Source organism: Canis lupus, unplaced genomic scaffold (genome assembly GCF_003254725.2).
Source record: "Canis lupus dingo isolate Sandy unplaced genomic scaffold, ASM325472v2 SANDYSCAFF078, whole genome shotgun sequence".
Lineage (NCBI taxonomy): Eukaryota > Metazoa > Chordata > Mammalia > Carnivora > Canidae > Canis > Canis lupus.
The window spans coordinates 114,981-142,345 of NW_026019460.1; the positions used below are offsets into that span (position 1 = coordinate 114,981).

Sequence of the window (27,365 nt, forward strand, 5' to 3'; positions counted from 1 at the left end):
AGTGAGTGACCAGAGTCACCAGGTCCAAATGAGGCCCAGATGGAGCATATTCACTAGGTCCAGATGTGGCCCAGTTGAGGACAATAGTCACCAGATCTTGTTGCGACCTAGAGGGGTACCAGAATCACCTGGTGCAGGTGACATTCAGATGGGGACCAGATCACCTTGTTTAGGTGAGGCCCAGGTGGCAACCCCACTCACCAGGTCCAAGTAAGGCCAACCTGTAGGCCAAAGTCACCAGATCCAGGAGAGACACTAGTGGGGACCGGAGTCTCCAGGTAAATGTGAGGCTACAAGTACACCACAGTAACCAGGTCCAGGTGTGGTTCATGTGGGAATGAGAGTCACCAGGTCCAGGTGAGACCCAGGTGGGGACGACAGTCTCCGGGTCCAGATTGAGTCCTCGGATGGGGCCAGGGTCATCGGGACCAGTGAGGCCAAAGTGCGGAGCAAAGTTATCATGTCCATGTGAGGCCCAGGTGCGGAACAGAGTATCCATGTCCCATTGTTGCCAGGTGGGAAAAGAGTCACAAGGTCCAGACGAGGCCTAAGTGAGGAGTAGATTCACCAGGTCCTGTTGAGGCCGAGTTGAGGACCAGTGACCCCAGCTCCGGGTGAGTCCGGAGGGGGACCAGAGTCACCCGGTTCTGGTGATATCCGGGGGGGGGATTAGAGTCAGCACGTCAGGGTGAGGCCCAGAGAGGGACGAGAATAACTAGGTCCAGGTGAGGCCCCAATGTGGAATTGAGAAACCAGGTCCCATGATGTCCATATGAGGACCTGAGTCACCAGGTCCAGTTGAGGTCCCTGTGGGAACCAGTCACCTCGTCCAGGTAAGGCCCAGGTGGGATCACAGTCACCAGGTCCAGGTGAGGCCCAGGTATATAAGAGAGTATCCAGGTCCCAATGATGCCTAGGTAAGGACCAGAGTCAACAGGTCCATGAGAGGCCCAAATATGTATCAGAGTCATTGTGTTCCAGGTGAGGCCAGATGGAGACCACAGGAACCAGGTCCAGGAGAGCCCCATATGGGAACCAGAGCCACCAGATCCAGGTGAGGTCCAGGTGGGACCACAGTCACAGGGTCCAGGTAAGGTGCAGGTGGCAACAGGATTCACCAAGTCCAGGTGAGACCCAGGTGGCGACCAGTCACCAATTCCAGGTGTGGACCAGCTAAGGACCAGATTCACCAGGCCCAAGTGAAGCCCAAGGGGTGACCAGATTCACCAGGTAAGGGTGAGGCCCAGAGGGGGAACCAGAGTAACCAGTTTAGTTTGAGGCCCAGAATGGGACCAGAGGTCCCTGGTCAAAGTGAGGCTCAGGTGTGGAATAGAGTATCCAGTTCCCAATGATTCCTGGGTGAGGACCAGAGTCACTAGGGCCATGCAGGCCCAGATGGGGAACAGAATCACTAGGTCCTGGTGAGGCATAAAATAAGACCACTGTCACCAGTATCAGTTGAGCCCCTTGTGGGAACCAGAGCCACTCTATCCAGCTGAGTCCCAGGTCCATGTGAGTCCCACGTGAGGACCAGATTCATCTTGTCGAATTGAGGCATAGCTGGTGACAAGAGTAAACAGGTCTGGGAGCGGCCTAGGTGGGGCAAGATTCAGTAGTTCTGAGTTAGTTCAAAGTGGGGACGAGAGACACCAGGTCCATGTGAGGCCAAACTGAGTATCAGAGTCACCAGTTCCAGTTGAGGTCCATGTTGGAAAGAGAGTCACCAGGTCCAGGAGAGGTCCAGAAGCAGACCAGAGTCCCCAGATCCAGGTGAAGTCCAGGTGGGGACCAGAGTCAACAGATCCAGATGAAGCCCAGGTTGGCACCAGACTCACTAGGTCCAAATGAGGCCCAGGTGAGGACCAGAGTTACCAGGTACACGTAAGGCCCCGGTGGGAATCAGAGGCAAGAAGTCCATGTGAGCCCGGCTTGGGGACCATGGTCAACAGGTCTACTTGAGGCCCATGTGTGGAACACAGGAACCAGGTCCAGGTGAGTCCCCGGTGGTGACAAGAGTCACCACGTCCAGGTGAGACCCAGGTGGGGACCAGGATCACCAGGTACAGGGGAAGCCCTTGAAAGAACCAGAGTCAACAGTTCGAGGTCAGGCACAGGTGGCAACCAAGGTCAGCAGGTCCAAGTCAGGCCAAAGTGGGGTTCAGAGTCATTAGGGTACGGTGAGACCCGGAGGCGGACCAGAGTCACGTGGTCCAGGTGAGGTCCAGTTGTGGAACAAAGTCACCGGGTCCCAATTCTGCAGAGTTGAGGACCATGGTCAACAGGGCCAGGTGTGGCCCAGATGGGGACCACAGTCCTCAAATCCAGGTGAAGCCCAGGTGGAGACCACAGTCACCAGATCCACGGTTGTCTCAGGTGCCGACCAGAATCCCCAGGTCCATGTGAGGTGCAGGTGACAACCACACTCACCAGGTCCCGGTGAGGCCCTGGTGGGAACCAGAGTCACGAGGTACATGAGAAGCTAGAAACACTGAAGCCACCAGATCCACATGATGTCCATGTGGGAACGAGAATCACCAGTTACAGGCGAGGACCAGGTGGGGATCCGACTCACCATGTCCAGGTGAGACCCAGGTGGAAACCAGTGTCACCATGTCCAGGTGTGGCCCAGGTGAAGACCAGAAACAATAGGTCCGCCTGGGTCACTGATAGTGAACAGTGTAACCATATCCTGATGCTACCCAGGTGGTAACTAGAGACACAAGGTCCTGGTGAGGTCCAGGTGGGACCAGAGACATGAGGTCCAGGTGAGGTCCCGATGGAAACCACAGTCACCAGGTCAGGTGAGGCCATGCTTAGGATCAGAGTCACCAGTTACTGGTGAGGCCCAGGTGGAGCCAGAGACACCAGGTCCAGATGAGGCGAAGGTGGGGAGCATATTCACTACGTCCCGTTGAGGCCCAGTAGAGAACCAGAGTCACCAGGTCTAGTTGAGGCCTAGAGGGGTACCAGGTTCACCTGGTCTAGGTACCTTCCAGATGGGGACCAGAGACACCATGTCAGGGAGAGGGCCAGAGGGGATCCAGAGTCATCGTGTCCAGGTGAGGCTCATATGTGGAAGAGAGTATCCAGGTCATAATGGTCCACAGGTGAGGACCAGAGTCAACAGATCTGAGTGATGCCCTGTTAGGATCAGAGTCAACAGTTCCAGGTGAGGCTAAGAAGGAGTCCACAGCAATCAGGTCCAGGTGGGTAAAAAAGTCACGAGGACTGGATGAGGCCCAGATGGGGACACAGATTAACCAGGTCCAGGTGATTCCCAGGTGGTGACCAGAGTTACCAGATTCACCAGGTCCAGGTGATTCCCAGGTGGTGCCCAGAATTACCAGATACAACAGGTCCAAGTGAGGCCCACGTAGGGGCCTGTGTCACCAGGTATGAGTGAGGCCCAAGTGGCATGCCCACTCACCGGGTCCAGGTGAGGCCTACCTGCAGGCCATGCAAAGTAACCGAGTCCCGATAATGCCAAGGTAGGGACCAGAGTTACCACGTCAAGGTGAGGCCAACCTGTAGGCCATGCAGTGGAACCAGGTCCCCATGATGCCCAGGTAGGGACCAGAGTAACCTGTTCCAAAGGAGGCCAAGATGGAGCATATTCACTAAGTCCAGCCGAGGCCCAGTTGAGGACCAGAGACACCAGATCTGGTTGAGGCCTAGAGGGGTACCAGAATCACCTCTTCCAGGTGACATCCAGATGGGGACCAGAGTCACCAGGTCAGGGTGAGGCCCAAAGGGTTTCCAGAATCATCATGTCCAGGTGAGGCTCAGGTGTTGAACAGAGTCACCAGGTACCAATGATGCCCAGATGAGGACCAGAGTCACCAGGCCTGAGTCACGCGCAGAGAGGATAAGAGTCACCAGTTCCAGGTGAGGCCAAGAAAGAGTCCAAAGCAATCAGGTCCACGTGGGGAACAAAGTCACCAAGACCGGGTGAGGCCCAGATGGGGACCAGATTCACCAGGTCCAGGTGAGGCCCAGGTGGTGACCAGAATCCCCGGGTCTGGGAGAGGACCATGTAAGGACCAGATTCACCAGTTCCAAGAGGACCACGTGGGTTCCTGAGTCACCAGGTATGGGTGAAGCTCAGGTGCAACCCCACTCACCAGGTCCAGGTGAGGCCAACCTGCAGGCCACAGTCAGCAGATCCAGGTGAGGCCCTAGTGGGGACTGGTGTCACCAGGTAAATGTGAGTCTACAAGAACACCACAGTCACCAGGTCCAGGCGTGGTTCATGTGGGAACGAGAGTCACCAGGTCCAGGTGAGACCCAGTTGGGGACCATAGTCACAAGGTCCAGATTGAGGCCTAGGTGGTGGGACGAGAGTTATCAGGAGCAGTTGAGGCCAAAGTGTGGATCAAAGTTATCATGTTTAGGTGAGGCCCATGTGGGGAACAGAGTATCCATGTCCCATTGATGCCAGGTGGGAAAAGAGTCACAAGGTCCAGACGAGGCCTAAGTGAGGAGTAGATTCACCAGGTCCTGTTGAGGCCCAGCTGAGGACCAGTGTCCCCAGCTCCGGGTGAGTCCCAGAGGGGGACCAGAGTCACCCGGTTCTGATATTATCAAGGTGGGGACCAGAGTCACCACGTCAGTGTGAGGTCCAGAGGGGGACTAGAATCACTAGGTCCAGGTGAGGCCCCGATGTGGAACTGAGAAACCAGGTCCCATGATGCCCATATGAGGACCTGAGTCACCAGGTCCAGGTGAGGTCCCTGTGGGAACCAGTCACCTCATCCAGGTGAGGTCGAGGTGGGACCACAGTCACAAGGTTCAGGTGATGCGCAGGTGGCAACAGGATTCACCAAGTCCAGGTGAGTCCCAGGTGGCGACCAGTCACCATATCAAGGTGCGGAACAGCTAAGGACCAGATTCTCCAAGCCCAAGTGAAGTCCAACGAGTGACCAGAGTCACCAGGTCAGGGTGAGGCCCAGTTGGGACCAGAGACATGAGGTCCAGGTGAGGCCCCGATGGGAAACACAGTCCCAGGTCCATGTGAGGCCAAACTGAGTACCAGAGTCACCAGATCCAGGTGAGGTCCATGTTGGAAAGAGAGTCACCAGGTCCAGGAGAGGTCCAGAAGGGGACCAGAGTCACCAGATGCAGGTGAAGTCCAGGTGGGGACCAGAGTCACCAGATGCAGGTGAAGCCCTGGTCGGCACAGAGTCACTAGGTCCAGATGAGGCCCAGGTGAGGACCAGAGTTACCAGGTACACGTGAGGCTCCGGTGGGGATCAGAGGCAACAGGTCCATGTGAGGCCGGCTTGGGGACCATGGTCAACAAGTCTACTTGAGGCCCAAATGTGGAACACAGTAAGCAGGTACAGGTGAGTACGCGGTATGACATGAGTTACCACGTCCAGGTGAGGCCCAGGTGGGGACCAGGATCACAAGATACAGGGTAGTCCCTTGAAAGTACCAGAGACAACAGTTCGAGGTCAGGCGCAGGTGGCAACCAGGGTCAGCAGGTCCAAGTCAGGCCAAAGTGGGGTTCACAGTCACTAGGGTACGGTGAGACCCAGAGGTTGATCAGAATCACCTGGTCTAGTGACGTCCAGTTGTGGAACTCATTCACCGCGTCCCAATTTTGCGCAGTTGAGGACCATGGTCAACAGGGCCAGGTGAGGCCCAGATGGAGACCGGAGTCCCCAAAGCGGGTGGAGCCCAGGTGGGGACCACAGTCACCAGATCCAGGGTAGTCTCAGGTGCAGACCAGAATGACCAGGTCCACTTGAGGTGCAGGTGGCAACCACACTCACCAGGTCCCTGTGAGGCCCTGGTGGGGACCAGAGTCACGAGGTACATGAGAAGCTAGAAACACTGCAGCCACCAGGTCCACATGATGTCCATGTGGGAACGAGAATCACCAGTTACAGGGTAGGACCAGTTGTGGATCCGACTCACCATGTCCAGGTGATACCCAGGTGGGAACCAGTGTCAACATGTCCAGGTGTGGCCCAAGTGAAGACCAGAGTTAATAGGTCTGGCTGGGTCACTGTTAGTGAACAGTGTAACCGTATCCTGATGCTACCCTGGTGGGTACTAGAGACACCAGGTCCTGGTGAGGCCCAGGTGGAACCAGAGACCTGAGGTCCAGGTGAGGTCCCGATGGGAACCACAGTCACCAGGTCAGGTGAGGCCATGCTTAGGATCAGAGTCACCAGTTACAGGTGAGGTCCAGGTGGAGCCAGAGTCACATGGTACAGAAGAGGCCAAAGTCAGGATCAGAGTTACCAGAATCAGGTCAGTCCCAGTGGGGAATACAGTAACCATTTCCCGAGGATGCCCAGGTAAAACCAGAGTCACCATGCCCAGATGCGGCGCAGCTGGGGAGCATGTTCACTAGGTCCCGGTGAGGCCCAGTTGGGGCCCAGAGTCACCAGGTCAAGTTGAGGCCTAGAGGGGTACCAGATTCACCTGGTCTAAGTGACATCCAGATGTGGACCAGAGTCACCATGTCAGGCTGAGGCCCAGAGGGGATCCAGAGTCAACATGTCCAGGTGAGGCTCACGTGTGGAACAGAGTATCCAGTTCATAATGGTCCACAGGGGAGGACCAGAGTCAGGAGATTGAGGTAGGCCCAGTTAGGATGAGAGTCACCAGTTCCAGGTGAGGCCAAGAAGTAGTCCACAGCAATCAGGTCCAGGTGGGGAACAAAGTCACCAGGACTGGGGGAGGCCCAGATGGGGACCACATTCACCCGGTCCAGGTGATTCCCAGGTTGTGACCAGAGTTACCAGTTCTGAGTGAGGACCACGTAAGGACCAGATTCACCAGGTCCAAGTGAGGCCGACGTGGGACCTGTGTCACCAGGTATGGGTGAGGCCCAGGTGGCAAAACCACTCACCAGGTCCAGGTGAGGCCAACCTGCAGGCCATGCAGAGGAACGATGTCCCGATGAAGCCCAGGTAGGGACCAGAGTTACTAGGTCCAGGTGAGGCCAACCTGCAGGCCATGCAGTGGAACCATGTCCCGATGATGCCCAGGTAGGGACCAGAGTTAACAGGTCCAGGTGAGGCCAACCTGCAGGCCATGCAGTGGAACCATGTCCCGATGATGCCGAGGTAGGGATCAGAATCACCAGGTCCAATGAGACCCAGATGGAGCATATTTACTAGGTCCAGGTGAGGTCCAGTGGAGGACCAGAGTCACCAGATCTAGTTGAGGCCTAGAGGGCTATCAGAATCACCTGGTCCAGGTGACATCCAGATGGGGACCAGAGTCCCCAGGTCAGGATGAGGCCCAGAGAGGTTCCAGAGTCATCATGTCGAGGTGAGGCTCAGGTGTGGAACAGAGTCACCAGGTACCAAAGATGCCCAGGTGAGGACCAGAGTCACCAGGTCTGGGTAATGCGCAGATAGGATCAGAGTCACCAGTTCCAGGTGAGGCCAAGAAAGAGTCCACAGCAATCAGATCCAGGTGGGGAACAAAGTCACCAGGACTGGGTGAGGCCCAGATGGGGACCAGATTCACCAGGTCCAGGTGAGGCCCAGGTGGTGACCAGAGACCAAGGGTCTGGGAGACGACCAGGTAAGGACCAGATTCACCAGGTCCAAGAGGCCCACGAGGGGACCTGTGTCCCCAGGTACGGGTGAGGCACAGGTGGCAACGACACTCACCAGGTCTAGGAGAGGCCATCCTTTGCGCCATGCAGAGGAACCCTGTCCCGATGATGCCCATGTAGGAACCAGAGTTACCAGGTCCAGGTGATGCCAACCTGCAGGCCATGCAGAGGAACCATGTCCCGATGATGCCCAGGTAGGGACCAGAGTCACCAGGTCCAGAATCGGCGCAGGTGGGAGCATATTCACTAGGACCCTGTGAGGCCCAGATGCGGACCAGAGTCACCAGGTCTACTTGAGGCCTAGAGGGGTACCAGATTCACCTGGTCTAGGTGACATCCTGATGGGGACCAGAGTCACCATGTCAGCCTCCCCTGGACATGATGACTCTGGGCCAGGTCCTGGTGAGGCCTAGGTGGTACCAGAGACATGAGGTCCAGGTGAGGTCCCGATGGGAAACACAGTCACCAGGTCAGGTGAGGCCATGCTTAGGATCAGAGTCACCAGTTACAGGTGAGGCCCATGTGGAGCGACAGTCACCTGGTACAGAAGAGGCCAAAGTCAGGATCAGAGTTACCAGGTCAGGTCAGTCCCAGTGGGGAATAGAGTAACTATGTCCCCATGATGCCCAGGTAGAACCAGAGTCACTAGTTCCAGAAGAGGCGCAGGTGGGGAGCATGTTCACTAGGTCCCGGTGAGGCCCAGTTGAGGACCAGAGTCACCAGATCTGGTTGAGTCCTAGAGCGGTACCAGAAACACCTGGTCCTGGTGACATCCAGAAGGGGACCAGAGTCACCAGGTCAGGGTGAGGCCCAGAGAGGCCTAGAGTCATCATTTCCAGGGGAGGCTCAGGTGTGGAACAGAGTCACCAGGTACCAATGATGCCCAGGTGAGGACCAGAGTCACCAGGTATGGGTGACGCGCAGATAGGATCAGAGTCACCAGGTCCAGGTGAGGCCAAGAAAGACTCCACAGCAATCAGGTCCAGGTGGGGAACAAAGACACAAGGACTGGGTGAGCCCCAGATGGGGACCAGATTCACCAGGTCCAGGTGAGGCCCAGGTGGTGACCAGACTCCCCGGGTCTAGGAGAGGACCAGGTAAGGTCCAGATTCACCAGGACCAAGAGACCCACGTGGGGACCTGAGTCACCAGGTATGGGTGAGGCCCAGGGGGCAACCCCACTCACCAGGTCCACGTGAGGCCAGCCTGCAGGCCAGAGTCACCAGATCCAGGTGAGGCCCTAGTGGGGACCGGAGTCACCAAGTAAATGTGAGTCTACAAGAACACTACAGTCACCAGGTCCAGGTGTGGTTCATGTGGGAACGAGAGTCACGAGGTCCAGGTGAGAACCTGGTGGGGACCACAGTCACCAGGTCCAGATTGAGGCCTAGGTGGGGGGACCAGAGTCATCGGGACCAGTTGAGACCAAAGTGTGGAGCAAAGTTTTCATGTCCAGGTGACGCCCAAGTGGGGAACAGAGTAACCATGTCCCATTGATGCCAGATGGGAAAAGAGTCACAAGGTCCAGATGAGGCCTAAGTGAGGAGTAGATTCACCAGGTCCTGTTCAGGCCAGGTTTAGGACCAGTGTCCCCAGCTCCGGGTGAGTCCCAGAGGGGGACCAGAGTCACCCGGTTCTGGTGATATCCAGGTGGGGACCAGAGTCACCACGTCAGGGTGAGGCCCAGTGGGGGACGAGAATCACTAGGTCCAGGTGAGGCCCCGATGTGGAACTAGAAACCAGGTGCCATGATGCCCATATGAGGACCTGAGTCACCAAGTCCAAGTGAGGTCCCTGTGGGAACCAGTGAACTCCTCCAGGTGAGGCCCAGGTGGGACCACAGTCACCAGGTCCAGGTGAGGCCCAGGTATATAAGAGATTATCCAGGTCCCAATGATGCCCAGTTAAGGACCAGAGTCAACAGGTCCAGGAGAGTCCCAAAAATGGATCAGAGTCATTGTGTTCCAGGTGACGCCAGATGGAGACCACAGGAACCAGGTCCAGGAGAGCCGCATATGGGAACCAGAGCCACCAGATCCAGGTGAGGTCCAGGTGGGACCACAGTCACAAGGTCCAGGTGAGGCGCAGGTGGCAACAAGATTCACCAAGTCCAGGTGAGGCCCAGGTGGCGACCAGTCACCAGATCCAGGTGCGGACCAGCTAAGGACCAGATTCACCAGGCCCATGTGAAGCTCAAGTGGTGACCAGATTTACCAGGTAAGGGTGAGTCCCAGAGGGGGAATCAGAGTAACCAGTTTAGTTTGAGGCACAGAATGGGACCAGAGGTCCCTGGTCAAAGTGAGGCCCAGGTGTGGAATAGAGTATCCAGGTCCCAATGATGCCTGGGTGAGGACCAGAGTCACTAGGGCCATGCAGGCCCAGATGGGGAACAGAATCACTAGGTCCTGTTGAGGCATAGAATAAGACCAGATTCAGGGATCCCTGGGTAGCGCAGCTGTTTGGCGCCTGCCTTTGGCCCAGGGCGCGATCCTGGAGACCCGGGATCGAATCCCACATCGGGCTCCCGCTGCATGGAGCCTGCTTCTCCCTCTGCCTGTGTCTCTGCCTCTCTCTCTCTCTGTGACTATCATAAATAAATAAAAATTTAAAAAAATTAAAAAAAAAAGACCAGATTCACCAGTATCAGGTGAGCCCCTTGTGGGAACAAGAGCCACTCTACACAGCTGAGTCCCAGGTCCATGTGAGGCCCAAGGGAGGACCAGATTCATCAGGTAGAATTGAGGCATAGCTGGGGACAAGTGTCACCAGGTCTGGGTGCGGCCTAGGTGGGGAAAGATTCAGCAGTTCTGAGTTAGGTCAAAGTGGGGACGAGAGACACCAGTTCCAGGTGAGGCCAAAGTGAGGACCAGAGTCACCAGATCCAGGTGAGGTCCATGTTGGAAAGAGAGTCACGAGGTCCAGGAGAGGTGCAGGTGGGGGCCAGAGTCACCAGATCCATGTGAAGTCCAGGTGGTGACCAGAGTCACCAGATCCAGGTGAAGCCCAGGTGGGGACCAGAGTCTCTAGTTGCAGATGAGGCCCAGGTGAGGACCAGAGTTACCAGGTACACGTGAGGCCCCGGGGGGGATCAGAGGCAACAGGTCCATGTGAGGCCGGCTTGGGGTCCATGGTCCACAGGTCTACTTGAGGCCCAGGTGTGGAACACAGTAAGCAGGTCCAAGTGAGTCCCTGGTGGTGACAAGAGTCACCACGTCCAGGTGAGCCCCAGGTGGGGACCAGGATCACCAGGTAGAGGGGAGGCCCTTGAAAGAACCAGAGTCAACAGTTCGAGGTAAGGCGCAGGTTGCAACCAGGGTCAACAGGTCCAAGTCAGGCCAAAGTGGGGTTCACAGTCACTAGGGCACAGTTACCGGGTCCCAATTTTGCCCAGTTGAGTACCATGGTCAACACGGCCAGGAGAGGCCCAGATAGGGACCGGAGTCCCCAAATCCAGGTAAGCCCAGGTTGGGACCACAGTCACCAGATCCAGGATAGTCTCAGGTGCAGACCAGAATCACAAGGTCCAGGTGAGGTGCAGGTGGCAACCACACTCACCAGGTCCCGGTGAGGCCCTGATGGGGACCAGAGTCACGAGGTACATGAGAAGCTAGAAACTCTGCAGCCACCAGGTCCCCATGATATGTCCATGTGGGAATGAGTATCACCAGTTACAGGTTACTACCAGGTTGGGCTTTGACTCACCATGTCCAGGTGAGACCCATGTGGGAACCAGTGTCACCATGTCCAGGTGTGGCCCAGGTGAAGACCAGAGTCAATAGGTCCAGCTGAGTCACTGTTAGTGAACAGTGTAACCATATCCTGATGCTACCCAGGTGGGTACCAGAGACACCAGGTCCTGGTGACGCCCAGGTGGGACCAGAGTCATGAGGTCCAGTTGAGGTCCAGTTGTGGAACACAGTCACCGGGTCCCAATTTTGCCCAGTTGAGGACCATGGTCAACAGGGCCAGGTGAGGCCCAGATGGGGACCGGAGTCCCCAAATCCAGGTGAATCCCAGGTGGGGACCACAGTCACCAGATCCACAGTAGTCTCACGTGCAGACCAGGATCATCAGGTCCAGGTGAGGTGCAGGTGGAAACCACACTCACCAGCTCCTGCTGAATAGAGTAACCATGTCCCGATGATGCCCAGGTAGAACCAGAGTCACCAGGTCCAGATGAGGCACAGGTGGGGAGCATGTTCACTAGGTCCCCGTAGGCCCAGTTGAGGACCAGAGTCACCAGGTCAAGTTGAGGCCTAGAGGGGTACCAGATTCACCTGGTCTAGGTGACATCCAGATGGAGACCAGAGTCACCATGTCAGGCTGAGGCCCAGAGGGGATCCAGAGTCATCATATCCAGGTGACGCTCAGGTGTGTAACAAAGTATCCAGGTCATAATGGTCCACAGGTGAGGACCAGAGTCATCAGATCTGGGTGAGACCCAGTTAGGATCAGAGTCACCAGTTCAAGGTGAGGCCAAGAAGGAGTCCACAGCAATCAGGCCCAGGTGGGGAACTAAGTCACCAGGACTGGGTGAGGCCCAGAGGGGGACCAGATTCACCAGGCCCAGGTGATTCCCAGGTGGTGACCAGAGTTACAAGTTCCGGGTGAGGACAAGGTAAGGACCAGATTCACCAGGTCCAAGTGAGGCCCACGTGGGACCTGTGTCACCAGGTATGGGTGAGGCAAGGTGGCAACCCCACTCACCAGGTCCAGGTGAGGGCAACCTGCAGGCCATGCAGAGGAACCTAGTCCCGATGATGCCCAGGTTGGGACTAGAGTTACCAGGTCCAGGTGAGGCCAACCTACAGGCCATGCAGTGGAACCATGTCCCGATGATGCCCAGGTAGGGACCAGAGTTACCAGGTCCAGGTGAGGCCAACCTGCAGGTCATGCAGTGGAGACATGTCCCGATGATGCCCAGGAAGGGACAAGAGTAACCAGGTCCAAATGAGCCCCAGATGGAATGTATTCACTATGTCCAGGTGAGGCCCAGTTGAGGACCAGAGTCACCAGATCTGGATGAGGCCTAGAGGGGTACCAGAATCACCTGGTCCAGGTGACATCCAGATGGGGACCAGAATCACCAGGTCAGGGTGAGGCCCAGAGAGGCTCCAGAGTCATCATGTTCAGGTGAGGCTCAGGTCTGGAACACAGTGTCCAGGTCATAATGGTCCATATGTGAGGACCAGAGTGACCAGATCTGGTGACGCGCAGATAGGATCAGAGTCACCAGTTCCAGGTGAGGCCAAGAAAGAGTCCACAGCAATCAGGTCCAGGTGGGGAACACAGTCACCAGGACTGGGTGAGGCCCAGATGGGGACCAGATTCAACACGTCCAGGTGAGGCCCAGGTGGTGTCCAGAGTCCCCGGGTCTGGGAGTGGACCAGGTAAGGACCAGATTCACCAGGTCCAAGAGGCCCACGTGGGGAACTGAATCACCAGGTATGGGGTGGCAACCCCACTCACCAGGTCCAGGTGAGGCCAACCTTCAGGCCAGAGTCACCAGATCCACGTGAGGCCCTAGTGGGGACCGGAGTCACCAGGTAAATGTCCGTCTACAAGAACACCACAGTCCAGGTCCAGGTGTGGTTCATGTGGGAACGAGAGTCACCAGGTCCAGGTGAGAACCAGGTGGGGACCAGAGTCACCAGGTCCAGATAGAGGCCTAGGTGGGGGGACCAGAGTCATCAGGACCAGTTGAGGTCAAAGTGTGGAGCAAAGTTATCATGTCCAGGTGAGGCCCAGGTGGGGAACAGAGTAACCATGTCCCATTGATGCCAGGTGGGAAAAGAGTCACAAGGTCCCGGTGAGGCGCAGGTGGCAACAGGATTCACCAAGTCCAGGTGAGGCCCAGGTGGCGACCAGTCACCAGATCCATGTGCGGACCAGCTAAGGACCAGATTCACTAGGCCCAAGTGAAGCCCAAGGGGTGACCAGATATACCAGGTAAGGGTGAGGCCCAGAAGGGGAACCAGAGTAACCAGTTTAGTTTGAGGCCCAGAATGGGACCAGAGGTCCCTGGTCAAAGAGAGGCCCAGGTGTGGAATAGAGTATCCAGGTCCCAATGACGCCCAGGTGAGGACCAGAGTCACCAGGTCTGGGTAATGCGCAGATAGGATCAGAGTCACCAGTTCCAGGTGAGGCCAAGAAAGAGTCCACAGCAATCAGATCCAGGTGGGGAACAAAGTCACCAGGACTGGGTGAGGCCCAGATGGGGACCAGATTGACCAGGTCCAGGTGAGGCCCAGGTGGTGACCAGAGACCACGGGTCTGGGAGATGACCAGGTAAGGACCAGATTCACCAGGTCCAAGAGGCCCACGAGGGGACCTGTGTCCCCAGGTACGGGCGAGGCACAGGTGGCAACCACACTCACCAGGTCCAGGAGAGGCCATCCTTCGAGCCATGCAGAGGAACCCTGTCCCGATGATGCCCATGTAGGAACCAGAGTTACCAGGTCCAGGTGAGGCCAACCTGCAGGCCATGCAGTGGAACCATGCCCTGATGATGTCCAGGTAGGGACCAGGGTTACCAGGTCCAGGTGAGGCCAACCTGCAGGCGATGCAGTGGAACCGTGTCCCGATGATGCCCAGGTAGGGACCAGAATCACCAGGTCCAATGAGGCCCAGATGGAGCATATTCACTAGGTCCAGGTGTGGTCCAGTGGAGGACCAGAGTCACCAGACCCTGTTGAGGCCTAGAGGGGTACAAGAATCACCTGGTCCAGGTGACATCCAGATGGGGACCAGAGTCACCAGGTCAGGATGAGGCCCAGAGAGGTTCCAGAGTCATCATGTCCAGGTGAGGCTCAGGTGTGGAACAGAGTCACCAGGTACCAAAGATGCCCAGGTGAGGACCAGAGTCACCAGGTCTGGGTGACGGGCAGATAGGATCAGAGTCACCTGTTCCAGGTGAGGCCAAAAAAGAGTCCACAGCAATCAGGCCCAGGTGGGGAACAAAGTCACCAGGACAGGGTGAGGCCCAGATTGGGACCAGATTCACCAGGCCCAGGTTATTCCCAGGTGGTGACCAGACATACCAGTTCCGGGTGACGACCAGGTAAGGACCAGATTCACCAGGTCCAAATGAGGCCCACGTGGGGACCTGAGTCACCAGGTATTGGTGAGGCCAGGTGGCAAGGCACCCCAGGTCCAGGTGAGGCCAACCTGCAGGCCATGCAGAGGAACCATGTCCCGATGATACCCAGGTAAGGACGAGAGTTACAACATCCAGGTGAGGCCAACCTGCAGGCAATGCAGTGGAACCATGTCCCGATGATGCCCAGTTAGGGACTAGAGTCACCAGGTCAGGGAGAGGCCCAGAGAGGTTCCAGAGTCATCATGTCCAGGTGAGGCTCAGGTGAGGAACAGAGTCACCAGGTACCAATGATGCCCAGGTGAGGGCCAGAGTCACCAGATCTGGGTGACGCGCAGATAGGTTCAGAGTCACCAGTTCCAGGTGAGGCCAAGAAAGAGTCCACAGCAATCAGGTCCAGGTGGGGAACAAAGTCACCAGTACTGGGTGAGGCCTAGATGGGGACCAGATTCACCACATCAGGGTGAGGCCCAGAGTGGGACGAGAATCACTAGGTCCATGTGAGGCCCCGATGTGGAAGTGAGAAACCAGGTCCCATGATGCCCATATGAGGATCTGAGTCACCAGGTCCAGGTGAGCTCCCTGTGGGAACCAGTCACCTCGTCCAGGTGAGGCTCAGGTGGGACCACAGTCACCGGTCCAGGTGAGACCCAGGTATATAACAGAGTATCCAGCTCCCAGTGATGCCCAAGTAAGGACCAGAGTCAACAGGTACAAGAGAGGCCCAAATATTGTTTAGAGTCATTGTGTTCCAAGTGAGGCCAGATGGAGACCACAGGAACCAGGTCCAGGAGAGCCCCATATGGGAACCAGAGCCACCAGATCCAGGTGAGGTCCAGGTGGGACCACAGTCACAAGGTCCAGGTGAGGCACAGGTGGCAACAGGATTCACCAAGTCCAGGTGAGGCCCAGGTGGCGACCAGTCACCAGATCCAGGTGCGGACCAGCTAAGGACCAGATTCACCAGACCCTAGTGAAGCCCAAGGGGTGACCAGAGTCACCAGGTAAGGGTGAGGCCCACAGTAGAACCAGAGTAACCAGTTTAGTTTGAGGCCCAGAATGGGACCAGAAGTCCCTGGTCAAAGTGAGGCACAGGTGTGGAATAGAGTATCCAGGGTGAGGATCATTGGGTCCATCACTCAATGATGCCTGGGTGAGGACCAGAGGCACTAGGGCCATGCAGGCCCAGATGGGGAACAGAATCACTACGTCCTGGTGAGGCATAGAATAAGACCACAGTCAGCAGTATCAGGTGTGCCCCTTGTGGGAACCAGAGCCACTCTATCCAGCTGAGTCCCAGGTACATGTGAGGCACACGTGAGGACCAGATTCATCAGGTCGAATTGAGGCATAGCTAGGGACAAGAGTCACCAGGTCTGGGTGCGGCCTAGTTGGGGCAAGATTCAGCAGTTCTGAGTTAGGTCAAAGTGGGGATGAGAGACACCAAGTCCAGGTGAGGCCAAACTGAGGACCAGAGTCACCAGATCCACATGAGGTCCATGTTGGAAAGGAGTCACCAGGTCCAGGAGAGGTCCTGGGGTGGACCAGAGTCACCAGATCCAGGTGAAGTCCAGGTGGGAACCAGAGTCACTAGGTCCAGATGAGGCCCAGGTGAGGACCAGAGTTACCAGGTACACGTGAGGCCCCGGTGGGGATCAGAGGCAACATGTCCATGTGAGGCTGGCTTGGGGACCATGGTCAACAGGTCTACTTGAGGCCCAGGTGTGGAACACAGTAAGCAGGTCCCGGTGAGGGCCCGGTGGTGACAAGAGTCACCACGTCCAGGTGAGTCCCAGGTGGGGACCAGGATCAACAGGTCCAGGGGAGGCCCTTGAAAGAACCAGAGTCAACAGTTCGAGGTCAGGCGCAGGTGGCAACCAGGGTCAGCAGGTCCAAGTCAGGCCAAAGTGGGGTTCACAGTCACTAGGACATGGTGACACCCAGAGGGGGACCAGAGTCACTTGGTCCAGGTGAGGCCACTTGTGGAACACAGTCACCGGGTCCCAATTTTGCCCAGTTGAGGAAAACCCCACTCACCAGGTCCAGGTGAGGCCAACCTGCAGGCCATGCCGTGATACCATATCCCGATGATGCCCAGGTACGGACTAGAGTCACCAGGTCCAAATGAGGCCCAGATGGGGTATATTCACTAGGTCCAGGTGAGGCCTAGTTGAGGACCAGAGTCACCAGATCACCTTGAGCCCTAGAGGTGTACCAGAATCACCTGGTCCAGGTGATATGCAGATGGGGACCAGAGTCACCAGGTCAGAGTGAGTCCCAGAGAGGTTCCAGAGTCATCATGTCCCGGTGAGGCTCAGGTGTGGAACAGACTAACCAGGTATCAATGATGCCCAGGTGAGGACCAGAGTCACCAGATCTGGGTGAGGCCCAGTTAGGATCAGAGTCACCAGTTCCAGGTGAGGCCAAGAAGGAGTCCACAGCAATCAGGTCCAGGTGGGGAACAAAGTCACCAGGACTGAGTGAGGACCAGGTAAGGACCAGATTCACCAGGCCCAGGTGATTCCCAGGTGGGGACCTGTGTTACCAGGTAAGGGTGAGGCCCACGTGACAACCCCACTCACCAGGTCCAGGTGAGGCCCACCTGCAGGCCATGCAGAGGAACCATGTCCCGATAAGCCCAGGTAGGGAACAGAGTTACCAGGTCCAGGTGAGGCCAATATGCAGGCCATGCAGTGGAACAATGTCCCGATGATGCCCAGGTAGGGACCAGAGTCACCAGGTCCAAATGAGACCCAGATGGAGAATATTCACTAGGTCCAGTGAGGCCCAGTTGAGGACCACTGTCACCAGATCTGGTTGAGGCTTAGAGGGGTACCAGAATCACCTGGTTCAGGTGACATCCAGATGGGGACCAGAGGCATCAGTTCAGGGAGAGGCCCAGAGTGTTTCCAGAGTCATCATGTCCAGGTTAGGCTCAGGCGTGGAACAGAGTCACCAGGTACCAATGATGCTCAGGTGAGGCCCAGAGTCACCAGATCTGGGTGACGCGCAGATAGGATCAGAGTCACCAGTTCCAGGTGAGGCCAAGAAAGAGTCCACAGCAATGAGGTCCACGTGGGGAACAAAGTCACCAGGACTGGGTAAGGCCCAGATGGGGACCAGATTCACCAGGTCCAGGTGAGGCCCAGGTCGTGACCAGAGTCCCCGGGTCTGGGAGAGGACCAGGTAAGGACCAGATTCACCAGGTCCAAGAGACCAACGTGAGGACATGAATCACCAGGTGTGGGTGAGGCCCAGGTGGCAACCCCACTCACCAGGTCCAAGTGAGGCCAACCTGCAGGCCAGAGTCACCAGATGCAGGTGAGGCCCTTGTGGGTACCGGACTCCCCAGGTAAATGTGAGTCTACAAGAACACCACAGTCACCAGGTCCAGGTGTGATTCATTTGGGAACGAGAGTCACCAGGTCCAGGTGAGTCCCAGGTGGGGACCACAGTCACCAGGTCCTGATTGAGGCCTAGGTGGAGGGACCAGAGTCATCAGGACCAGATGAGGCCAAAGTGCGGAGCAAAGTTATCATGTCCAGGTGAGGCCCAGGTGGGGAACAGAGTAACCATGTCCCATTGATGCCAGGTGGGAAAAGAGTCACAAGTTCCAGACGAGGCCACGAGATCCAGGTGAGGTCCAGGTGGGACCACAGTCACAAGGTCCAGGTGAGGCGCAGGTGGCAACAGGATTCAACAAGTCCAGGTGATGCCTAGGTGGCGACCAGTCACCACATCCAGGCGTGGACCAGCTAAGGACCAGATTCACCAGGCCGAAGTGAAGCCCAAAGGGTGACCAGAGTCACCAGGTAAGGGTGAGCCCCAGAGGGGGAACCAGAGTAACCTGTTTAGTTTGAGGCTCAGAATTGGACCAGAGGTCCCTGGTCAAAGTGAGGCCCAGGTGTGTAATAGCGTATCCAGGGTGAGGATCATTGGGTCCATCACCCAATGATGCCTGGGTAAGGACCAGAGTCACTGGGGCCATGCAGGCCCAGATGGGGAACAGAATCACTAGGTCCTGGTTAGGCATACAATAAGACCACAGTCAGCAGTATCAGCTGAGCCCCTTGCGGGAACCAGAGCCACTCTACAGCTGAGTCCCAGGTCCAGGTGAGGCTCCCGTGAGGACCAGATTCATTAGGTCGAATTGAGGCATAGCTGGGGACAAAAGTCACCAGGTCTGGGTGCTGCCTAAGTTGGGCTAGATTCAGCAGTTCTGAGTTAGGTCAAAGTGGGGACGAGAGACGCCAGTTCCAGGTGAGGCCAAACTGAGTACCAGAGTCACCAGATCCATGTGAGATCCATGTTTGAAAGAAAGTCACCAGGTCCGGGAGAGGTCCAGGTGGGGACCAGATCACCAGTTCCAGGTGAGGCCAAGAAGGAGTCCACAGAAATCAGGTCCAGGTGGGGAACAAAGTCACCAGGACTGGGTGAGGCCTAGATGGGGACCAGATACACAAGATCCAGGTGATATCCAGGTGGTGACCAGACTTACCAGTTCCGGGTGAGACCAGGTAAGGACAAGATTCACCAGGTCCAAGTGAGGCCCACGTGGGGACCTGTGTCACCAGGCATAGGTGAGGCCCAGGTGGCAACCCCACTGACCAGGTCCAGGTGAGGCCAACCTGCAGACCATGCAGTGGAACCATGTCCCGATGATGCCCAGGTAGGGACCAGAGTCACCAGGTCCTAAAGAGGCCCAGATGGTGCATATTCATTAGGTCCAAGTGAGGCCCAGTTGAGGACCAGAGTCACCAGATCTGGTTGAGGCCTAGAAGGGTACCAGAATCACCTGGTCCAGGTGACATCCAGATGGGGACCACAGTCACCAGGTCAGGGTTGTCCCAGAGAAGTTCCAGAGTCATCATGTCCAGGTGAGGCTCAGGTGTGGAACAGAGTCACCAGGTCCCAATGATGCTCAGGTGAGGACCAGAGTCACCAGGTCTGGGTGACGTGCAGATAGGATCAGAGTCACCAGATCTTGTTGAGGCCTAGAGAGGTAACAGATTCACCAGGTCCAGGTGAGGCACAGGTGGTGACCAGAGTCCCCGTTCTGGGAAAGGACCAGGTAAGGACCAGATTCACTAGGTCCAAGAGGCCCACGTGGACCTGAGTCACCAGGTATGGGTGAGGCCCAGGTGGCAATAACACTCACCAGGTCCAGGTGAGGCCAACCTGCAGGCCATGCAGAGGAACCATGTCCCGGTGATGCTCAGGTAGGGATCAGATTTACCAGGTCCAGTTGAAGCCAATCTGCAGGCGATGCAGTGGAACCATATCCCGATGATGCCCAGGTAGGGACCAGAGTAACCAGGTCCAATGAGACCCAGATGGAGCATATTTACTAGGTCCAGGTGAGGTCCAGTGGAGGACCAGAGTCACCAGATCTAGTTGAGGCCTAGAGGGCTACCAGAATCACCTGGTCCAGGTGACATCCAGATGGGGACCAGAGTCCCCAGGTCAGGATGAGGCCCAGAGAGGTTCCAGAGTCATCATGTCCAGGTGAGGCTCAGGTGTGGAACAGAGTCACCAGGTACCAAAGATGCCCAGGTGAGGACCAGAGTCACCAGGTCTGGGTAATGCGCAGATAGGATCAGAGTCACATTCCAGGTGAGGCCAAGAAAGAGTCCACAGCAATCAGATCCAGGTGGGGAACAAAGTCACCAGGACTGGGTGAGGCCCAGATGGGGACCCGATTCACCAGGTCCAGGTGAGGCCCAGTTGTGGATCACAGTCACCGGGTCCCAATTTTGCCCAGTTGAGGACCAGGTAACGACCAGATTCACCAGGTCCAAGAGGCTCACGTGGGGACCTGAGTCACCAGCTATGTGTGAGGCCTAGGTGGCAAACCCTCTCACCAGGTCTAGGTGAGGCCAACTGGCAGGCCAGAGTCACCAGATTCAGGTGAGGCCCTAGTGGGGACTGGAGTCACCAGGTACATGTGAGTATACAAGAACACCAAGGTCACCAGGTCCAGGTGTGGTTCCTCTGGTGAAGTGAAGCCCAAAGGGTGACCCGAGTTACCAGGTAAGGGTGAGGCCCAAAGGGGAACCAGTAACTAGTTTAGTTTGAGTCCCAGAATGGGACCAGAAGTCCATAGTCAATGTGAGGCACAGGTGTGGAATAGAGTATCCAGGTCCTAATGATTCCTGGGTGAGGACCAGAGTCACTAGGGCCATGCAGGCCCAGATGGGAACAGAATCGCTAGGACCAGGTGAGGCATAGAATAAGACCACAGTCAGCTATATCTGGTGAGCCCCTTGTGGGAACCAAGCCACTCTATCAAGCTGAGTCCCAGGTCCATGTGAGGCCCACGTGAGGAGCAGATTCATCAGGTCGAATTGAGGCATAGCTGGGGACAAGAGTCACCAAGTCTGGGTGCGGCCGAGGTGGGGCAAGATTCAGCAGTTCTGAGTTAGGTCAAAGTGGGGACGAGAGATGCCAGATCCAGATGAGGCCAAACTGAGGACCAGAGTCACCAGATGCAGGTCAGGTCCAGGTGTGGACCAGAGACAGAAGATCCAGGTGAAGTCCAGGTGGGGACCAGAGTCACCAGATCCAGGTGAAGCCCAGGTAGGGACCAGAGTCGCTAGGTCCAGATGAGACCCAGATGAGGACCAGAGTTACCAGGTACACGTGAAGCCCCGGTGGGGATCAGAGGCAACATGTCCATGTGAGGCTGGCTTGGGGACCATGGTCAACAGGTCTACTTGAGGCCCAGGTGTGGAACACCGTAAGCAGGTCCAGGTGAGTTCCCGGTGGTGACAAGAGTCACCAGGTCCAGGTCAGGCCCATGTGGGCACCAGGATCACCACGTCCAGGGGAGGCCCTTGAAAGAACCAGAGTCAACAGTTCGAGGTCAAGCGCAGGTGGCAACCATGGTCAGGAGGTCCAAGTCAGGCCAAAGTGGGGTTCACAGTCACTAGGGCACGGTGACACCCAGAGGGGGACCAGAGTCACCTGGTCCAGGTGAGGTCCAGTTGTGGATCACAGTCACCGGGTCCCAATTTTGCCCAGTTGAGGACCATGGTCAACAGGGCCAGGTGAGGCTCAGATGGGAACGAGAGCCCAAAATCAAGGTGCAGCCAAGGTGGGGACCACAGTCACCAGATCCAGGGTAGTCTCAGGGGCAGACCAGAATCACCAGGTCCAGGTGAGGTGCAGGTGGCAACCACACACAACAGGTACCGGTGAGGCCCTGGTGGGGACCAGAGTCACGAGGTACATGAGAAGCTAGAAACACTGCAGCCACCAGATCCACATGATGTCCATGTGGGAACGAGAATCACCAGTTACAGGTGAGGATCAGGCAGGGATCTGAATCACATGTCCACGTGAGACCCAAGAGGGAACCAGTGCCACCATGTCCAGGTGTGGCCCAGGTGAAGACCAGAGTTAATAGGTCCGGCTGGGTCACTGTTAGTGAAGAGTGTAACCATATCCTGATGCTACCCAGGTGGGTACCAGAGACACCAGGTCCTGGTGAGGCCCAGGTGGGACCAGAGACATGAGGTCCAGGTGAGGTCCCGATGGGAACCACAGACAACAGGTCAGGTGAGGCCATGCTTAGGATCAGAGTCACCAGTTACAGGTGAGGCCCAGGTGGAGCCAGAGTCACCAAGTAGAGAAGATGCCAAAGTCAGGACCAGAGTTACCAGGATCAGGAGAGTCCCAGTGGGGAATAGAGTAACCATGTCCCGATGATGCCCAGGTAGAACCCGAGTCACCAAGTACAGATGAGGCACAGGTGGGGAGTATATTCACTAGGTCCCGGTGAGGCCCAGTTGAGGACCAGATTCCCCCAGTCTAGTTGAGGCCTAGAGGGGTACCAGATTCACCTGGTCTAGGTGACATCCAGATGGGGACCAGAGTCACCAGGTCAGGGTGAGGCCCAGAGGGGATGCAGAGTCATCATGTCCAGGTGAGGCTCAGGTGTGGAACAAAGTATCCAGGTCGTATTGGTCCACAGGTGAGGACAAGAATCAACAGATCTGGGTGAGGTCCAGTTAGGATCAGAGTCCGCAGTTCCAGGTGAGGAGAATAAGGAGTCCACAGAAATCAGGTCCAGTTTGGGAACAAAGTCACCAAGACTAGGTGAGGCCCAGATGGGGACCAGATTCACCAGGTCCAGGTGATTCCCAGGTGGTGACCAGAGTTACCAGTTCCAAGTGAAGACCAGGTAAGGACCAGATTCACCAGGTCCAAGTTAAGGCCACGTGGGGACTTGTGTCTCCATGTATGGGTGAGGCCCAGGTGTAAATCCCACTCACCAGGTCCAGGTGAGGCCAACCTGCAGGCCATGCAATGGAACCATAAACCGATGATGCCCACGTAGGGACAAGACTTACCAGGTCCAGGTGAGGCCAACCTGCAGGCCATGCTGTGGAACCATGTCCCGATGATGCCCAGGTAGGGAACAGAGTTACCAGGTCCAGGTGAGGCCAATATGCAGGCCATGCAGTGGAACCATGTCCCGATGATGCCCAGGTAGGGAACAGAGTTACCAGGTCCAGGTGAGGCCAATATGCAGGCCATGCAGTGGAACAATGTCCCGATGATGCCCAGGTAGGGAACAGAGTCACCAGGTCCAAATGAGGCCCAGATGGAGCATATTCACTAGGTCCAGTGAGGCCCAGTTGAGGACCACTGTCACCATATCTGGTTGAGGCTTAGAGGGGTACCAGAATCACCTCGTATAGGTGACATCCAGATAGGGATCAGAGGCATCAGGTCAGGGAGAAGTCCAGAGTGGTTCCAGAGTCATCATGTCCAGGTTAGGCTCAGGCGTGGAACAGAGTCACCAGGTACCAATGATGCCCAGGTGAGGCCCAGAGTCACCAGATCTGGGTGACGCGAAGATAGGATCAGAGTCACCAGTTCCAGGTGAGGCCAAGAAAGAGTCCACAGCAATCAGGTCCAGGTGGGGAACAAAGTCACCAGGACTGGGTGAGGAACAGATGGGGACCAGATTCACCAGGTCCAGGTGAGGCCCAGGTGGTGACCAGAGTCCCCGGGTCTGGGACAGGACCAGGTAAGGACCAGATTCACCAGGTCCAAGAGGCCCACGAGGGGAATTGAGTCACCAGCTATGTGTGAGGCCCAGGTGGCAACCCCACTCACAAGTTCAAGGTGAGGCCAACCTGCAGGCCATGCTGAGGAACCATGTCCCGATGATGCCCAGGTTGGGACCAGAGTTACCAGGTTCATGTGAGGCCAACCTGCAGGCCATGCAGTGGAACCATGTCCCGATGATGCCCAGGTAGGTACCAGAGTCACCAGGTCCAAATTAGGCCCAGATGGAGCATATTCACTAGGTTCAGGTGAGGCCCAGTTGAGGACCAGAGGCACCAGAACTTGTTGAGGCCTAGAGGGGTACCAGAATCACCTGGTCCAGTGACATCCAGATGGGGATCAGAGTCACCAGGTCAGGGTGAGTCCCAGCCAGGTTCCAGAGTCATCATGTCCAGGTGAGGCTCAGGTTCGAACAGAGTCACCAGGTACCAATGATGCCCAGGTTAGGACCAGAGTCACCAGGTCTGAGTGACGCGCAGATAGGATCAGAGTCACCAGATCCAGGTAAGGCCCTAGTGGGGACCGGAGACACCAGGTAAATGTGAGACTACAAGAACACCACAGTAATCAGGTCCAGGTGTGTTTCATGTGGGAATGAGAGTCACAGGTCCAGGTGAGACCCAGGTGGGGACCACAGTCACCAGGTCCAGATTGAGGTCTAGATGGGGGGACCAGAATCATCAGGATCAGTTGAGGCCAAAGTGTGGAGCAAAGTTATCATGTCCAGGTGAGGCCCAGGTGGGGAACAGAGTAACCATGTCCAATTGATGCCAGGTGGGAAAAGAGTCAGAAGGTCTAGAAGAGGCCTAAGTGAGGAGTAGATTCACCAGCTCCTGTTGAGGCCCAGTTGAGTGCCAGTGTCCCCAGCTCCGGGTGAGTCCCAGAGGGGGACCAGAGTTACCCGGTTCTGGTGATATGCAGGTGGGGACCAGAGTCACCACGTCAGAGTGAGGCCCAGAGTGGGACGAGAATCACTAGGTCCAGGGAAGGCCCCGATGTGGAACTGAGAAAAAAGGTCCCATAATGCCCATATGAGGATCTGAGTCACCAGGTCCAGGTGAGGTCCCTGTGGGAACCAGTCACCTCATCCAGGTGAGGCCCAGGTGGGACCACAGTCACCAGGTCCAGGAGAGGCCCAGGTATATAAGAGTGTACCCAGGTCCCAATGATGCCCATGTAAGTACCAGAGTCAACAGGTCCAGGAGAGGCCCAAATATGAAACAGAGTCATTGTGTTCCAGGTGAGGCCAGATGGAGACCACAGGAACCAGGTCCAGGAGAGCCCCATATGGGAACCAGAGCCACCAGATCCAGGTGAGGTCCAGGTGGGACCACAGTCACAAGGTCCCGGTGACGCGCAGGTGGCAACAGGATTCACCAAGTCCAGGAGAGGCCCAGGAGGCGACCAGTCACCAGATCCAGGTTCGGACCATCTAAGGACCAGATTCACCAGGCCCAAGTGAAGCCCAAGGGGTGACCAGAGTCACCAGGTAAGGGTGAGACCCAGAGTGGTAACCAGAGTAACCAGTTTAGTTTGAGGCCCAGAATGGGACCAGAGGTGCCTGGTCAAAGTGAGGCCCAGGTGTTGAATAGAGTATCCAGGTCCCAATGATGGCTGAGTGAGGACCAGAGTCACTAGGCCCATGCAGGCCCTGATGGGGAACAGAATCACTAGGTCCTGGTTCGGCATAGAATAAGACCACAGTCAGCAGTATCCGGTGAGCCCCTTGTGGGAACCAGAGCCACTCTATCCAGCTGAGTCCCAGGTCCATGGGAGGCCCACGTGAGTAACTTATTCATCAGGTCGAAATGAGACATAGCTGGGGACAAGAGTCACCAGGACTGGGTGCGGCCTAGGTGGGGCAAGATTCAGCAGTTCTGAGTTAGGTCAAAGTGGGGACGAGAGACACCAGGTCCAGGTGTGGCCAAACTGAGGACCAGAGTCACCATATCCAGTTGAGGTCCATGTTGGAAAGAGAGTCACCAGGTCCAGGAGAGGTCCAGGTGTGACTAGAGTCACCACATCCAGGTGAAGCCCAGGTGGGGATCAGAGTCACTAGGTCCAGATGAGGCCCAGGTGAGGACCAGAGTTATCAGGTACACGTGAGGACCCGGTGGGGATCAGAGGCCACAGGTCCATGTGAGGCCGGCTTGGGGACCATGGTCAACAGATCTACTTGAGGCCCAGGTGTGGAACACAGTAAGCAGGTACAGGTGAGTCCCCAGTGGTGACAAGAGTGACCACGTCCAGGTGAGGCCCATGGTGGGGACCAGGATCATCAGGTCCCGGGGAGGCCCTTGAAAGAACCAGAGTCAACAGTTCGAGGTCAGGCGCAGGTGGCAACCAGGGTCAGGAGGTCCAAGTCAGGCCAAAGTGGGGTTCACAGTCACTAGGGCACGGTGAGACCCAGAGGGGACCAGAGTCACCTGGTCCAGGTGAGGCCCAGTTGAGGACCAGTTTCACCATATCTGGTTCGGCTTAGAAGGGTACCAGAATCACCTGATCGCGGTGATATCCAGATGGGGACCAGAGTCACCAGGTCAGGGTGAGGCCCAGAGTGGTTCCAGAGTCATCGGGTCCAGGTGAGGCTCAGGTGTGGAACAGAATCTCCAGGTACCAATGATGCCCAGGTGAGGACCAGAGTCAACAGATCTGGGTGACACGCAGATAGGATCAGAGTCACCAGTTCCAGGTGACTGAGAAGAAGAAGAAGGCGTCTACTAAATCAGGTCCAGGTGGTGAAGAAAGTCACCAGGACTTGGTGAGGCCCAGATTTGGACCAGATTCACCAGGTCCAGGTTATTCCCAGGTGGTGACCAGAGTCCTCGCGGCTGGGAGAGGACCAGCTAAGGACCAGATTCAACAGGTCCAAATGAGGCCCACGTGGGGACCTGAGTCACCAGGTATGTGTGAGGCCCAGGTGGCAACCCCACTCCCCAGGTCCAGGTGAGGCCAACCAGCAGGCTAGAGTCACCAGATGCAGGTGAGGTCCAGGAGGGGACCAGAGTCACCAAATCCAGGTGAGGTCCATGTTCAAAGAGAGTCACCAGGTCCAGGAAAGGTCCAGGTGGGGACCAGAGTCACCAGATCCAGGTGAAGCCCAGGTGGGGACCAGAGTCACTAGGTCCAGATGAGGTCAAGGTAGGGACCAGAGATACCAGGTACAAGGGAGGCCCCAGTGGGGAGCAGTGGCAACAGGTCCATGTGAGGCCGGCCTGGGGACCATGGTCAACAGGTCTACTTGAGGCCCAGGTGTGGAACACAGTAAGCAGGTCAAGGTGAGTCCCCGGTGGTGACAATGTCACCACGTCCAAGTGAGACCCAGGTGGGGACCAGGATGACCAGGTCGAGGGGAGGCCTTTGAAAAACCAGAGTCTACAGTTTGAGGTCAGTCGCAGGTGGCAACCAGGGTCAGCAGGTCCAAGTCAGGCCATAGAGGGGGTTCACAGTCACTAGGGAACCGTGAGACCCAGAGGGGGACCAGAGTCACCTGGTCCAGGTGAGGTCCAGTTGTGGAACACAGTCACCGGGTTCCAATTTTGCCCAGTTGAGGACCATGGTCAACAGGGCCAGGTGAAGCCCAGATGGAGACCGGAGTCCCCAAATCCAAGTGAA

The 27,365-nt window shown here is 56.6% G+C and overlaps 1 long non-coding RNA gene across 1 annotated transcript in view; it reads left to right on the plus strand.

The window, feature by feature from the left end:
• Nucleotides 1–21,560, plus strand: part of LOC125754756 (uncharacterized) — a 37,518-nt gene extending 15,958 nt beyond the window's left edge. The window contains exons 2-3 of the long non-coding RNA XR_007409563.1: nucleotides 16,381–16,417; nucleotides 21,420–21,560. This is a non-coding gene — a long non-coding RNA (uncharacterized LOC125754756). The remainder of the gene's footprint in view (nucleotides 1–16,380; nucleotides 16,418–21,419) is intronic.
• Nucleotides 21,561–27,365: the final 5,805 nt, after the last annotated feature.